Source organism: Tupaia chinensis, unplaced genomic scaffold (assembly GCF_000334495.1).
Source record: "Tupaia chinensis unplaced genomic scaffold, TupChi_1.0 Scaffold146395_1, whole genome shotgun sequence".
Lineage (NCBI taxonomy): Eukaryota > Metazoa > Chordata > Mammalia > Scandentia > Tupaiidae > Tupaia > Tupaia belangeri.
In genome coordinates this window covers 40498-57295 of record NW_006206250.1, presented here as the reverse complement: position 1 = coordinate 57295, position 16798 = coordinate 40498, and the positions used below count along the sequence as shown (strand labels likewise).

At 34.1% G+C, this 16798-nt stretch overlaps 1 non-coding gene and 1 pseudogene across 1 annotated transcript; both read left to right on the top strand.

The window, feature by feature from the left end:
• The first annotated feature begins 2161 nt into the window (after positions 1-2161).
• LOC114006230 (uncharacterized) lies at positions 2162-2283 on the top strand (annotated as a pseudogene).
• Positions 2284-2439: 156 nt separating this feature from the next.
• LOC114006229 (U4 spliceosomal RNA) lies at positions 2440-2585 on the top strand. Its single transcript, XR_003547983.1, has one exon. It is a non-coding gene; the product is annotated as a U4 spliceosomal RNA (small nuclear RNA).
• The last annotated feature ends 14213 nt before the right edge of the window (positions 2586-16798 follow it).

Below are 16798 nucleotides of genomic sequence, written 5' to 3'. Positions count from 1 at the left end.
GTATCTTTATTTACTATTGTGTAAGTGATAGCTACACTGTCCTGAACCGACCTTGATTTAATAACCAGAAAAGAAAATATGTACAATGTGACTTTTCTTTCTTCTTTTATTTTAATTTGTTCATAGCCTCCTTACACTTATTTGTGGGTCACCTATACAATCTAAACCACCAGATACCTAAATATTTCTTTAAAATTATCAAAATTTTACTGTGCTCTCTCACTTAAATAACATCCAAAACCCTGGAGCAGCAAATATAATGCTCTGTTTGATTCTTTGAATACACATTGGTCATGTAAATAGTCCGTGTAATTTATGAAGAAGTGACCTCAATTAAATTGTGCCTATAATTTAATAAGCTAATTCAACCATTTCTGAACATTTTAAATTTCACTATTGTTATACAGAAAATATTATCATTCTTTGAATGGATTGCTTTTAATTTGATTGATATTTGCTTAAAATGTGACGTTTTCGAACATTAGAGACATATTCATGTTTTTAGCTGCTAGATCACTTTTTAGTATACATTTGTCAGAAAGGAGCAACAACAATCAGAGTTTACCAGAAATTATAAGAAACAGTGTGTGTGTGTTTTCAGTATCATAACTGCCATGACATATTCCTTTTTTTTTTCTGCAGTAATGCTGTTTAAGGTTATTTTGTGTTCCTTCCTAAAGTTAAAGATGATTTATTTTCCAATTATTTTCCTCCCATTGTTAAAGATGGAATGTTTCAAGCTTCTTTATCAAAGATTATTTTTTTAGAGAGATCTTTGCTATAGGGTATGTGTGCTCACCAGACAGACAGAGACAGAGAGAGATAAGAGAGAAATCACCCCCTATGGGAGATGGCCACATCACAATCCCTTCTTCTCCAGTCTCCTCTTGGTATCTTGGACATGCAGACACACGCACTTAGCATGTTTTAAGCCTCCGGGACTGGGACTCAAACCTCAGTGGACTATGTTGGAGCCCAGTGATGTAACCATTACATCATCTGCTGGTCCCTTTGATGCACTTTTTTAAAATATTGACAATCTTGTCAATGCTAAAGAAAATTATAGATCATCAATTAAAAATGGTGGTTTCCACTACCATTTTGACTAATGGAATGATAAGCTTTTGAGCTGCAGTTTTAGCAAAGACTAAAATGCAGCTGAGTTAGATAGTAATCTTAATTATTCACTCTTTTTAAAATTTTATTTATGTATTTTTAGAGAGATTTTTGCTATAGGGCACATGTGCTTGATGGAGAGACAGAGAGAGACATACAGAGAGAAAGTGAGAAATCACCTCTCAAGGGGATGATCACACCACTCTCCCTCCTTCTTCATTCTCCTCTTGGGATTTTGGGCACACGTATACTAACATCCAGCATGACTTTCAAGCTGCCAGGTCCAGGATTTAAACCACGTCAGCCATGTGGGAGTCCAGCACTTTACTACACCACCTGCTAGCCCCAAATTACTCATGTTTTTAAACAATTATTTATTAAGTGGCTACTATGCCAGGACATCTTTTATGTGATAGGGATAATTATGTATAAAAAAGAAATCTCTATCTTCATGACTCTTGTATTCTAATAAATGTTCTAAATATATGTTTTTGCCTGTTTCCATAATTTTGAAATTCTGGGTAATCCTGAAATGAAAATTAAATAATGTAACACTGTGTTAGAGAGAAACACATGGTATCACTGTTACTTCAGTCTATTTTCTATTGCTCAATAATTTAACACCTTTTGGAAGTGGGTGACTTGTAATACTAGAGGTTTATTTAGCTCATGGTTTTGAAGGTTCAAGATATAGAGGACTTATTTGGTGACTCTCTTCCTGCTAGTGAGTAACATAGCAGAAGGCAACACATGGAAAGAGATAAAGAATAAGATTCTTAATCTATGAACATGTGTCTGTCTCATTTCCTCTCTTTAAAAAAATTCACCAAAAGTCATTTATAAATGCCTCCACAATAATGACCTCAGTCTTTTAATCACCTCCTGAAGCCCTGCTTTTCAACACCATAATGAGATAAGTCTCCACCCTCTTAACACCACACTACAGTGGCTCATCAGATTTCATCACATGATTTTTTTGGGGAGAGGGCACATTTAAACCGTAGCAGCAGTTGTGTGATTGAATTACAAAATCTCCATTACTTTTAGCTTTGTGCAGTACCAGTATTGTAGCCAATGAGGTTTATCCGAGGCATGATTATTGCTAATTGAAAATCTCCATTACTTTTAAAAACCCATGACCTCAGTCTTTTAATCACCTCCTTAAGCCCTGCTTTTCAACACCATAATGAGATAAGTCTCCACCCTCTTAACACCACACTACAGTGGCTCATCAGATTTCATCACATGATTTTTTTGGGGAGAGGGCACATTTAAACCGTAGCAGCAGTTGTGTGATTGAATTACAAAATCTCCATTACTTTTAGCTTTGCGCAGTAGCAGTATTGTAGCCAATGAGGTTTATCCGAGGCATGATTATTGCTAATTGAAAATCTCCATTACTTTTAAAAACCTTAGCTCAAGAAAATTAAGCCCTTAGAGATTATTTTATTTTTAGATCAAATAACTGATGCATTCATAAAGTATGAAATAGGATAAAATAATTTTAATTTTAGAAGAAACTTTAATTTCTCAAAAACATTAGTTTTGATTCAAAACATTTTAAAATACATTGTCTTACTTTACAAAGTGTAATCTTTTGACAATGGCTATCTGAAAGCATACACAAGAATAATGGAAGAAAAAGTTTATGTTTTATATATAACCACTTAGTTAATATTGAATTACATAGGTTGTAATACATTTTCAAAATATATTAGAAAGAGACATTTTCATGACTCCTGTGTAAAAAAATAATTCTATGTACTCATGAGCTTAATTCTCCCTATACTTGCATTATTTGTAGTATTCTTTAATCCTATGGTTTTCTATTTCTTCTATCTGCTGTTGATAGTCAAACTTATATCCTGTTAAACTAAACAATATTAGCCTAAGGAGTCTTCCATACTTGGGTGATAAGTTAGACCTAAAACATTCTCTGTAAATACTGAACTGCAACCTAGCTTGCTGTGCAAGGAATTTGTAAATTGTAACTTAATCTGTGAGTAACTCTAGTAACCATGAAACTGGCCTCAACCCATCAACAGCTGAGATACCATTCACAGATTGCCAACTGAGCAAATCACATCTATATAAGGCAAATGCTAGCTGTACACAATCAGGGTGGTTTTGAATTACTTTCTTAGTTTGTATGTCAGTTTCTTTTTTCTGTCTATAAGTATTTGCACATGTGATGGGGTGAATCTTTCCAAATCAAGTTTAGTCAGAAATACCTTTTCTAAAATGTGTCTTTTGCTCAATAAACCTGTTAAATTGAACTAGTTTTAGATTTTTCTTTCTGGCAGTTCTGATACAGACTTTTCTGCTTAACTTTAAAACTGAACTCCTGACTTTTCCTTTAAACCTGCTTTTTCTAGTTCACTTTGATGAGAACGTTATCCTTCAAGATGACTATGTCAAGAAGAAATCTCAGGAGCCAGCAGGCTGTGTGATGGATAAGGGCGCTGGATTCCCACATGGCTGACCATGGTTCAAGTCCCGGACCTGGAAGCTTGCTTTCTCGCTTTCCCTTTCTCTCTCTCTCTCTGGTGGTCAAATCAAAAAATAACAATAACAAATAGAATTAAATAAATAAATAATTCTTTTAAAAAAAAGAAATCTCAAATGTGGGCTGGCCCATTGAGTAGCAGTAAGAACTATGGATAGAGGGCTGGATCCCATTAGCCTACCAAGGTTGGAATGCTGGCATGGGTGACTTGAAAACCATCCAGCACATGTGAATCCATCCCAAATCCTGATAGGATAGAGAAAATGAGGAAAAAGAATTATACTATGGCCACACTCAATTGAGGAGTACTTTCTTTTCTTTCTTTCTTTGGTGAGTGCACACATGCTCTGACAATTAAAAAAATATGGGAATCATACTTGATCCATTGGTTTTTCTCATATCCCACATCTAATGTTTCAGGAAATCTCTTGGTTCTGCCTTCAAAGTGAATGCAAAATCTGATGATTCGTTACTACCCTCCCTGCCTTCATCTTAAAATGAGTCATTATCATCTCTTCTTTATTAATGTAATAGCCTCCATATTCATCTTAATACTTAACACCCTGTAGGATGTACCTTTTGAGCCTTAATGCTAAGCAATGCAAGCCAAACTATGAAAGAGAGGCATTGTATGTCCCTACTTAATATATACCAATTACCTGTACTTTATTATAGGGATCGGAAGGGATTAAAGCAAGTAGAGTCACTGTGGATACTGGAGACAGTGTGAGAGGAGAGTGGGAAATAGGAATAGTGGGAGGAAGGGAATCAAGGGAGAAAACAAAACAAAACAAAACCTGTAATAGACACAAAAATGTAAAATTATTTGTTGATAATGTGTACAGTAATATCTCTGCATGGACTAACACAAAGTACATTCATGATAGGAATATTCATTTTTTGTGCTATACATATATACAATGATTGAATGTAAAAAACAATATAAGAAAATAAAATAAAGGGAAAAAAAAGAAGTGGAAACACTCTACTCTTTTATTGAAAATCATGCATTCTATTTTTCACTCAAGTAAAATTTCTCACAATGGTCTCTACCCTTTCCACTTTTTTTTCTTTCTGAGTCTGTCTTATGCTGCTCTCACCCTCACTCCTCCATGCTAGTCAATCTGAATACTCTTCAACTTATGACTCTCACCATCGGGCATTTACACTTGCCAGCTTCTCTTCCCATCACCCTTTCAGGTCAGAACAATTGCCTTGAAAGTGCAACTGCTCCCTTTCCCTGACAAACCTTGCCTCACTGTTTCTGTCCAATTTCACTCATAGAAACATATCACCTCCTAATAGCCAAGGCAGAATATTTATTCCTTCTGTTCATCATTTAATTAATATGTAAGCATCATCAAAACATGTTTTATGACTTGATTACTGCCTAGTGACTAACATTTAGAAGATTTGCAATAAATGTTTTCAACGCACGAATGTTTGTGTTCTTACTATATCTTATTAGATGTTTAGCAAAAAGAAAATAGCCTAATAAACTGACAAATGTAGCAAAATTTTACTAGAGAGAATATTAGTTTTGACCAACTATTCCTTTTATGGTCTTATCACACTGACAATGGCTATTTAGTGTCATTCAGTGTTAGAAGTGATGATAAATTCAATTGCAGCATCTTTCTCACTGTCCCCTGCCAATGACAATATAAAAAAATACACGCACAAGCATGTGCACATGCACACAATTTAAATGGAATAAGATAAGATAAAATAAAATGAAATAAAATAAAATAAAATGTAAATGGAATGAAGCAGGGGCCACAGTGTCATAGAGGTAAAACATGACACTCTGCAAAGCTAATCCCCACAAGAAGACTCTAGGTCTCCATCCAGGACCTACCTACGTATGCTGCACATACGTGTGCCTATGATCAAGGACAGGCTGGAGCTAAGGCTGAGGGTGGATCACAGTATCAGAACCCTATTGAGAGTGCTACCTCTCTTTCTTTCTCCCTCTCTTTTTGTCCCTCTCTCTCAAGGAATAAATAAATAAACTGCAAAAATTAAATGGAATGGCAAATTAGGGTATTTGAGGGAAAACTTATCTAAAGAATTCAATAAATGACAATGATATTCAGATAGAGAAGTTTTAAACCAGGTATTCTTTAGTTCAGAGTCTCTTTAGAGTCAATGATTGAACTTTACGGGGTTTGCAAATTTTTTTGCACAAAATCTCTTATGAATATCTACTACTTATTTTATCTAGAAAATGGAATTCGGTTCACCACATTCTTACATGAGTTATATGACAATAATATGGTTAAAAGAATTGAAATAGAGAGCAATGATGCACAATATTTATAGTATGTTAAAGTAATATTAGAGAAAATGTTAATATGTATGTTTTTGCTAGAAATAAGATGATCAACTTTAAACTGGGAATCATTTTATTTATCACATGAAGAATTTATTCATCAACACAAAATGATTATGTAAAAAGCTGGATCCATATAGCAAACATGAAATCTCTTCTGCCAAGTACCTCACCTTTTCCATAGTACATGCTTGGTTATCTTAACATTCATGTTTGTGTTTTTATGTAATTAAAATTTTAAATTTTTGTAGTAATTCACTTTATTGTGGCTTATGAAAGTATTGATCCACAATAGGATCTGCATTTTTTCACCACAAATATTTTTAAATACACTGGGACATAGGACCTGGGTTTTTTACAGAATAGTAAGAAACTCCAAATTCTGGTATGTATTATCTTTATGTCCCAGAATGATACTTGAGTTTACTGAGTGTAAGGGTCTACATACAAAATGAGGATGATTAAATCTAATATGTAGGTTTGTTAAAATATCTGCAATAATATATACTGTTTACCAAACACAAAATAAAAATGAGATATTATTAATGATGTATATACTGTTGCTTTTTTTTTTGAGAGGTTTTTGCTATAGGGCGCGTGTGCTCGCCAGACAGACAGAGAGAGACATAGAGACAGAAAGCGAGAAATCACCCCCCAAGGGATGGCCACGCCGTAATCCCTTCTCCTCCATTCTCCTCTCGGGATCTTGGGCACGCACGCACACGCACCCGGCGTGAGTTTTAAGTCACCGGGTCCAGGACGCGAACCGTGGTCGACTATGTGGGAGTCCAGCGCCATAGCCATTACGCTAACTGCTGGTTCCCTACTGTTGTATTTTATCTCATGGTATCTAAAATAATCTTATGTTTTCTTTAATTTTATAGATACATTTCTTGTCTAAATCAATTGCAAAGTACATACAAATTCCCAGCATGAGGACAGTGCTTTATATATACCTAAATGCTTAGTAAGTATATATTTGATTTGTTCAGATTGCAATAGAGTTGCAAACTGGTTGTTTTCAAACAGGAGAATTGACATAATGACATGTAAAAAAATCATAAATTTTAATTCTCATTAATTTTGATCCTTTATTTACCAAAGGGAAAGGCATCAAATAAATTCCTAGAGAGGAGTGGACTTGTCTGTAGTTTATCACAATAAACCCAGCCTAAAACAGTATGTGACAACTGTGCTAATTTACTAAGATTCCAAACTCACTCTAAAAAATCTTATGTTCTCATAAGAGAAATTAATAATTCAACTAAAACATGTAGTCAATGCAAGCCTATGTGACTACTCTTCTAAACAGTATCCTAGAAACCAAGGCTCAGGTGGTTTCCTAAGTTGCCAACACTCTGCATAGGCTGATAAAGCATTGCAGGGAGAAGTAAATGTGTCCATGTGACTCCACTAGACAAGCACACCTGGAAGCTTGTCCCTGGTTTCTCCTCAACTTTGTCCCACGAAATTTTCTCTTTGCTGATTTCAATCTTTATCCTTTTTCTCTAATAAACTGCAATAAAATATATTACTTTTGTAAGATCCATGATTCTTTATAGTAAACCATTAAGCCTGAGAATGGTCTTAGAGACCTTAACTCAAGCTTTTTTTCCCTTTTCTTTTCTTTTTCTCTTTATGTTCTTGCCAGAGAAAAATAGAGAGACAGAGAGAGGGGGATAAAAGAAGGCACACCCCATTGGGAATAGTCATACAACAATCCCGTCTTCATCTCTCTCTCTCTGTCCTTTCAGAATTCTTGGCATGCACACAGGCCTGGCATGTTTCTTAAGCTGTCAGATCTGGGACTCAAGCTTTGTGCTCAGCTATATGGGATCTGGCTGCCTTAACCACCAGGCATCCAGACACAACTCAGGCCATTTTATTGAACTCTTTCAAATTTGCATCTTCACAACTGATTATTTTAATTTTAATTTTATAGTCATGACTTCACAAGTAATTCTATTACCTGCATCTTTTATTTCTGGTTCTTGTTCTATTGCATTGATCATAACTTTTTCATTGTTATTCAATTTGCAATGGTGATAGTGGACACTGATTGTTCCTGACTATTATATAGAAATGAATTTTATATTTTAGATTTGTAAAAGGAGAATAATGATATTAGTACTTGAAATTACATAGATAAATGAAAGGACTTATGAAACTCCACAGGATATATTCTCATAAAGTTGTAATGAACATAAAGTATGACACAGATATGAGAAACAAAGAATAGGCAATCCAAAGTTCTTTCTCAGTCATATAGCATGTATAATACTTCATCTTCATCTTTTGATGACCAAAAACCTGTGAGATACCTTGATCTCAGAAAAATCATAATTATATGAGGAAGTACTCTTTTAAATGCCTCTTATTACATGATAATAAATCACATTATATGTCCAAACTCAGTAATGGGAAACAAAGGAATTTAACCATAACCAGCCTCAAGTCAACACCATATACATTTCCTACTAAATGATGTTGAGAAATTAACACAGTTTCCCTCATGATTTTTCTTAGACCCACACCTATGTTATTCACTAGTTACTACATTTTTTACAAGGAAAAGTTTTTGTGCATTTGGTATGTGATATGTCTGCATTATAAATAATAGATATTATTACTAAGTTAGCTTTTGTATCACATTAATCATGCTTAGCATCTATTCCTCTATTCCAAAATTGCTAATAGTATTTAGAAAATCTTTTATGCATTTGTTTAATAATGCTTTTGGGAGACCAGCAGTTAGCATAATGGCTATGTCACTGGACTCCCACGTAGTCGACCACAGTTTGCGTCCCGGACCCTGTGGCTTAAAACTCATGCTGGGCGCGTGTGCGTATGTGCCCAAGATCCCGAGAGGAGAATGGAGGAGAAGGAATTGTGGCGTGGCCCCCCCCCTGCTGGGTGATTTCTCGCTTTCTGTCTCTATGTCTCTGTCTGGCTGGCGAGCGTACGCGCCCTATAGTGAAAAGCTCTCAAAAATAAAATAATGCTTTTGGTAAAATCATCTTGGTATTAGTATTTATACACATATGTGAGGTATTTTATGATACAGTTTAGGTATAAAATTTTTAAGGTGTCATCATCTGTGATACCATCATCAGCATGAATCTCTTTTCCCAATCAAAATAATTTTTTTTTTTGCTATAGGGTGTATGTACTTGCCAGAAAGAAAGAGAAAGAGAGAGGGACAGACAGACAGAAAGCAATAAATCACTCCCCACGGCAGATGGCCATGCTGCAATCCCTTCTCTTCCATTCTCCTCTCAGGATCTTGGGTATGCACACACGTAGGCCCGGCGTGAGTTTAAACCACTGGGTCCAGGATTGAAACCACTGTCAACTACATAGGAGTCCAGCGACATAGCCATTACTCTAACTGCTGGTCCCCCAATCAAAATAATTTTTAAAAACCTTCTTTTAATATACCTAGTATAATTTAATTTTCATAAATCAATAAATGTGTAAATTTTTTGATAGATTTCATGTGCTTGCCAGAGAGACAGAGAGAGACAAAGAGGCAGAAAACAAGAAATCACTCCCCAGGTGAGATGGCCATCCTGCAATTCCTTCTCTTATATTCTCTTCTTGGGATTTTGGGCGTGCATGCAGATGCACCCAGAATGAGTTTTAAGCCTTTGGGACTTGAATTGCGTTTGATTACATGAGGGTCCAGCAAAGTAATAATTACAATATCTGCTGGTCTCTAAATATTTAAAATTTAAGGCATTACTCTAAGGATTAAAATCTCAAGATTTTTGGGACCAGCAGTTAGCGTAATGGCTATGTTGCTAGACTCCCATGTAGCTGACCGTGGTTCGAGTACCGGACCCAGTGGCTTAAACTCACACCAGGCGTGTGTGCGTGCGTGCCCAAGATCCTGAGAGGAGAATGGAGGAGAAGGGATTGCGGCATGGCCATCCCCCCGGGGGTTGATTTCTCGCTTTCTATCTCTCTATCTCTCTCTGTCTGTCTGGTGAGCGCACACGCCCTGTAGCAAAAACCTCTTCAAAAAAAAAAAATCTCAAGATTTTTAAGGAATATAGGCAAAATCTAAACACATTAATCTAATTTTTATATGTTCTACTTTGTATTCATAGAAGTAAAGCTTTTTATGTATTTTCCTTAAAACTGTGAATAAGACAGTTTTTAAAGTGCTATGTAGTAAGTGGCTACATAATACTAACAGTGATTTCTTGAAATGGAATCAGCAAGGGGTATAACCTGAATTCCTTTACATTCATTAAAAGCAATCTTCCTTTTAGGTACTGTAAATAGTTGATACAGTAGTTTCTTTGTCCTGTAGGCAACTACATTTATTATTAAAACATTAGCCAATAATTCGAAAAAGTTGGTTTCTAGGGATCACCAAAGGAAAATTTCCCCAGAAATTTATCTATCATCGCTTTATGTAAATAATAGCTTTCTCACATCTGCATCAATTCAGCTATGTATTTTAAGGATGATATTTGAGAAAAACTGTTACTTTTAGATACCAATTTTTAAATTTTTTATAATTAAAAATATTAATATTCTCTTTTCAAGGGTCCTAAATATATATATATATATTGGCTGAATATACAGATAACAATTTCTTATGTTTCTTTATAATAGCACTTCCATAGATTTGCCTTGTTAATGCTGCTGTTATGCTCTGATTTCCCCATTCCATAATATATAACTCATATTTAGGATTTTAATATTAAAAATGCTGTGCAGTATATGACAAAAAAATGTCTTGCAAGGAGGGCTAATATTCTTAATGGAACTATTCTTTTTGTGTGCTGAATACATTGCTGTGTTTCCAGGCAAACTTGTGAAAATATCATAGGTGGTCAAAACATTTGGAGTTTTCAGGCAAATCAACAAAAAGGAAAAAAAAAAATGAGAGAAAGGCTATGATTTGAAGCCACCAAGATGTGCAGGACCAGCAGTAGCTACAATATGGGGGCAGAGCCAATGAGAAACTCTGGGTGGCAAATGAATCAGAGTCTCTTATTCATTATACAGCTGGTGCATTATGATGGTGAAAGATACTCACAAATTACATGAGTGTGGTGACATCCCCCCCCCAACCCCTACGCCCAAAAAACCAGCACCTCTGACATTCTTGAATTATTGAATTTGTCTATTTCTTTTTACCTCATCTTTATCCTTTTTTGAGTTTGAGTTTCTGTTACTTGTACATCAAGTTTCTCTGTCTCTAGCTTCCTGATTTTCTTTTTCTTTGACTGTTTCCTATTATTTATCTTTTTTTTCTTTTTTTTTTTTTTTGAGAGGTTTTTGCTATAGGGCACGTGCACTCGCCAGACAGAGACAGAAAGCATGAAATCACCCCCGGGATCTTGGGCACTCACGCACACGCTTGGAGCATGAGTTTTATGCCACAGGATCTGGGACTCGAACAGCAGTCGACTACCTGGGAGTCCAGCGATATAGCCATCAAGCTCACTGCTGGTCCCATGTTTCGTATTATTTATCTATTTAGTTATATCCCATATTTAACCAAAAAGAACCTAAGACGTATAAGTAGTATGTAGACTGACTTGATAATGGACATTATAAAGATGCAAAGTTTCTCTAATTATAGCTTGTGCCTAAAATTATATCAACTCAGCATGACTTAATTAATTATCTCTTTTTCAAACAAAATAATTATCCTAGTTATAGCAATCGCAATGTATATAGCTTTCCACTGTAGTCTTGAATTGTTCTTTCCCTGTAAATCCTAGTATCACATAGTACCTTGTTTGTTCTTCATTGTCACTGGTAGGGCCTTTTCAATCTCCTTTGTTGATGTCTCTTCTCTCCAGATCTCTCTGCACAGTATAACATCTTGTAACACATTTCTAGTCCCTTCTCATTTACCTCAGTCTATTATATCCTTTGCAAGTGATATCTTGCAAAGGATATATTTTAATTATTACTTCACTGTCACTATGATCATTTGCATTACTGTCCATGTGCACTACTGTCTGTGTGCAAATGTGATTCCCATATTTGTGATATATTAATTATTTATCCTTCAGGGCTTATATTGGTGATTATTAAAAAGGAGTTACTTATTTGACAACTATAGATATTCTACTGAGTGCTCATAAATTCGTAGAAACACAAAAACTCTCCTCTTTCCTTTCAAATTCTATATAATTAGGTCAGCAGCAAACTCTATGAAACACCTAAAATATAATCTTTATGATTTTTAATACCTATTTCAAGAGAAAGATATGGTTGACATTTTTATTTCCCACATACTTGCTATTTTTACATTGCACTATCAGTTGAATATCTAGATACCATGGTGACAGATAACAAAGAAATATATAGGGGCTTAAAAGCTCTATATAGCTCTCTATAAATAGTGAGTGAAATCTTAAATAAATACAATTGTTTAAATTTAAATGACAAAGGCAATGATTTGCATCCTAGCAAGCAATAATACATACACTTAATGTCCTTTGAGTTTAAAATGATTTTAAGTGATCTTTCTTTCAAATCTGTTTTTTACCTACAATAGAAGTGAAACCTTATAAGATGATTTGATTTGGCTCACTTCTTCCTACTATATGGCAATATAGTTAGAATTTATTCTTCCTGCAGAGAAACAGACCTATAAACATTTTGATTTTAAAATATACGATTAATACAGAAATAAGATGCAAATTTTGCTGTAGTGGATAATATGCAATAATACAAAATATCATTTTAATCAAACATTCAAAATTTGATGATGTTGGATAACATTAAAGATATCTCCACATCCATGTGCATGACCCCTTCCTTGAGGAATAGCACCTTGTCCTTTCAGTCTCAATCTCTTCACTTTGTGGACCATTTTATTCCCTCCATCTCAGCCTCCAACTTTCATGGTGCACCCAATATATCAATCAGAGATAAAATTACTTCTAATATCCTATTTCAAACACCCATTTACTAGCCACACATCTCTACTTTGATCATCTCCTCTAGAAACACCTCTGCAACTATTTTTGAGTGCTATTAAAAACTTTAATCCATTGAACTTACTACTTTCTGTATGAAATATCTCTCTCTTATTTTTCAGTATCCCAAATATATCTGTTTTGTAAGCCAAGGAAATTTTCTGAATTACAAGGGTATTAAAATGGAACTGTTCACATGAAGAGGAAATGAAAATATAGTATATGTGCATGTGTGTACACATGAGGATATACAGATGTATTTTTGAGTGCATTTTTTAAAGGATTATTTTATTTTATTTAACTTTAATTATTTATTCATTTGTTTATTTCAATTTGACCAGAGAGGGACAGAAAGAGAGAGAGAAAGAGAGAGAGAGAGAGAGAGAGAGAGAATGCAAGCCACCAGGTCCAGGACTCAAACCACGGTCGGCCATGTGGGAATCCAGCGCCCTTAACCACCATGCCACCTGCCGGCCCCATGAGTACACTTTTTTAAAGAACTTACACTTTAACCCTAGTCAAAATGCCTCACTTAAACATATTTATATTTTTAAAGTATAAATTTTGGTTTTATATGTGTATGTGTATTTGTGTGTATTACATATATATTATACATATATTACATATATTATATATATATATATGCATAGGATTATATTGTAACCTTGTGTGATACCCTTATTTACTTGGCATTATCATCATTATTATTAGTCTTATTTCATTAAGGCTAATAGGAGAAATAAATACAATAAAGGACACCAAGAATTAGGAATGAGATTGCTGTAAAGTAAGGTAAGAATAACCCACTATAGTATGTTTTCTGCTGGTAAATGTATAGCACATGCTCCTTAATCCAATGATGGTATACTTCCTGTCACTTGCATAAACAAAAAAGCACATATCAAATGTGAAAAAGAATTTTAAATATAACAGATACTTGATAAAGCAAAAATAATTAAAAATAATATTTCAGGATACATTTTTTCCCTAGGGCGTAAATTCCAAGAAAGTAGGAATTTATGAATATTGAGCACAGTATTTGAGAAACATTCCAGTTTAATCTTTGAGATTGTCGCTTAAATACTCACTCATAAAGAATAGTGTCACAGTTTGTTCCTTTCCACTTAATATACTGGGTTATCAGAAAAGTCATGACATACTTGTGTATGTTTTCTATGAAAAAAATGCATCATGACTTTTCTGACAACCCAATATATTAAGGTTTAAGCAAACAATATGCTTTCATTAAAAACAGCTCTTCAGACATGAAATTAGAATTTACTGACAAATCCTGTCAAACTTAAAGCCATTAGCTCATGATGATAAGCTATGTAAATCATCATTACATTTATATGCATGTACTATTCAGCAATATAGTGATTTAGATATGTGATAATATTATGACAATTGATACCAGAAGCAATTTAAGACTTATTCCTCAATTAAAAATGTATGAGGACATAAAATTAGGATAAGCTTGAGCAAGTAACTTATAGAAATTATTCTTTAAATGAATTCCTTGAATAAGTAATTCAATAGGTTACTTGGTATCTTCTTGCATTAGTAAGCCAACATGTTAATTAAACACTTAGGGACTTATTTTGACAATTTTTCCTTTGCTTGACATGCATTGGACTGATAAAGTGTTTTTTTTTTTTTTTTTCAGACTTAGGTTAGGACATGGTAAACTGTCTTTGCAGGTGAAATAAACCAGATAAAGTGTTTTTATGTTATTATAGAATCTGTTATTATAGAATCTAAAGGCATTAATGTCTGTAATCTTTACTGTAAGGAAACTAAATTAACTTGATTGATAGATAATTTTAAGAATTAGACATTTATATTTTCTATTGGCTTATATACATATATATTTTGTGTGCGTTTGTTTTGTTTTGTTTCAGCCATAGCATGTGTGTGCTCACCAGACAAAAACAGAGAGAAACAAAAGTGAGAAATCACCCTCCCCCATGGGGGATGGTCACATTGCAATCCTCTAATTCTCCTCTCAGGATTTTGGGCACACATGCACACACACCCAGGTTAAAACAAACTTAAAATAAAAGGAAAATTTTTAGACAAACTTGTGCTCCTCCCATTCTTACCTTGGCTTAATGATTTACTTGCTCATTAACTAGCATGTTGAAATAAAATTACAATAAGTTATTAAAATGTTTCTTCATTTTAGATCATTAGAGGCAGCGTGATTTTCAAAGTGCCAAGTCTGGGACTCAAACTATGGTCAGCCATGTGGGAATCCAACTCTAACCATGTCACTTCGTGGTCCCACTAGATAATATATTTTAATCTGCATAAAGAAATTTGTTTAGCATCTGCTACTACCAATGTTAGAGTTCACATTCAAACTTAGTGGTACTCTTTTATTAGCCCTGTGTATATATGATTGCAAAAAAAAAAAAAAAAAGGCAGATGTACAGATATAGTCATGTATCCACTAACCTAACACTCTTCTATACCCTGCTAAACTATATTGGTTATTCTCTCAAATATGTAAACAATCTGATTTCCACATCTTGTCTTGACTTAATGATTTACTTGTTCATTAACTAACATGTTGAAATAAAATGATGAGTCCTTAAAATGTTTCTTCACTTTAGATCATTAGAGGCAGTAATGATGGAAAATTCTTTGTAAAGTCATTTGAAAAGATATGATAGATAACCTATTCACAACAAGAATATTACTGTATTCATCATGTAGACTACAAGCCTATGACTAAGTGTTCCTGTTGTGAAGTGTCTTGTTACAAAACAGTCTATCTCACAGAAAGTCAATGTTCCTACTATTGCCAAATATGATGTTAAGGTGATCTCAGGAAATCACTACTCAGCCTTCTCATCACTAGTGTCCAATAACTGTAGTTAGTGAATGAAGGATGTTTATTCACAACACACTGAAGATGATACTCTCATTTTAGGACTTTCAAGATTTATTTCAAAAGTAACCTCATCCTTCATGTGTATCTATATGCAGTTTAATGCATCTTCACATTGCTGAATATTAAATCTTTTGAAGCTATGAAAAAATATATTTACTTTATGAAACCAAATAAAATGCATCAAAAACAGTAGCAACTTCATCTAAGTAGAGAAAAAATTAAGAAGCTGGTCAGATAAAAATAGTTTAAAGATTTACTAAAGTTTACTGTTAAACTAATTATAACATAATTACAGACAATGAAAAAAGTAAGCTGTCATACAGACAATAATATGTGTTAGGCAATTCTTATCAAGAAATGGGAGAGAATGAAATTCAAAAAGAAATAGCATTAGCTCTCTTAGTTGAAGCTAAATCTCTAATCAAAATGTGTTATTTAAATATAAATGTATAGGAAAATCTTCCAGTTACATAATTTCTTATGGAAGAATAGTTGCCATTTGGCAGAAAAATGATCTGATATGTTCCTAGGACTATGAGTAGATTTTATATAATGATTCCAGTTAAACTTACAATTAGCTATTACTTAATCATGAGCTAAGTTACAAAAGGTCACATTTTTGTGTTATTACACTAAAGATTTATGCCTTAGGACATGGTGAATGCACTTATGAAAACTAATTAAAATTTTGTAGTTTTCCATTTATGATTTATTAAAGTGACATGATGTTTTAGCTAAAATTAGACCTATGAGAGTTGGAAGAACATTTTAAAGAACACTTCAGGGTGAGCTGATTAAGCACGTTCCGAACATGTTTGGTGGGTGTGTGTGTGTATTCCTTCTCCTCCAGGCTTCTCTTGGGATTTTGGGCACACCTGCATGTACACATGCCTAGCATTATTTTCAAGCTGATTGTTCTAGACTCAAACCTAGTAGTCAGCCATATGGGATCTAGCACCTTAACCTCCACACCACCTGCTGGCCTGATATATATATAT